Source organism: Octopus bimaculoides, chromosome 9, assembly GCF_001194135.2.
Source record: "Octopus bimaculoides isolate UCB-OBI-ISO-001 chromosome 9, ASM119413v2, whole genome shotgun sequence".
Lineage (NCBI taxonomy): Eukaryota > Metazoa > Mollusca > Cephalopoda > Octopoda > Octopodidae > Octopus > Octopus bimaculoides.
In genome coordinates, this window is record NC_068989.1 from 87971389 (window position 1) to 87972121 (window position 733).

A 733-nucleotide genomic window follows, 5' to 3' on the forward strand; every position below is an offset into this window, starting at 1 on the left:
TCACCAGTCCTCAGTCAAATCATCCAACCCATGCTAGCATGGAAAGCGGACGTTAAACGATGGCAATGTGGACGTTGATCTCTTACCGTGAGTGGCCCAACGACAATCACTAGATCGCACATCCAGTGGTCAACCTATCACTGCACTTTTTTTTTTTCTATAACCCTGTAGGGACACTGAAGCCTGATAGTCAGGCTTTGAGCTGACTCATGTAATGTCATCTTACACAGCCCAGAGGAAAATTTCCTGTCAAGTTAGGATCAAGATCCATGAGTGATGTAGTGTAGATGAAGAAGATATAAATATATGTTCTTTCATTCTTTTATTCTTTTGCTGGTTTCCGTCAGTTTTGACTGCGGCCATGCTGGAGCACAGCCTTTAGTGAAGCGAATTGAACCAGGACTTATTCTTTGTAAGCTTAGTACTTATTCTATCGGTCTCTTTTGGCTGAAATGCTAAGTCACGGGGATGTAAACGCACCAGCATCGGTTGTCAAGTGATGTTGGGGGAGGGGCGACAAACACAGACATACAAGCATATACACACAGAGACATCATCATCGTTTAACGTCCACCTTCCATGCTGGCATGGGTTGGGCGGTTTGACTGAGGGCTGGTGAGCCAGAAGGCGGCACCAGACTCCAATCTGATTTGGCAAATTTCTACAGCTGGATGCCATTCCTAACACCAACCACTCCGAAAGTGTAGTGGGTGCTTTTACGTGCCACCAGCAC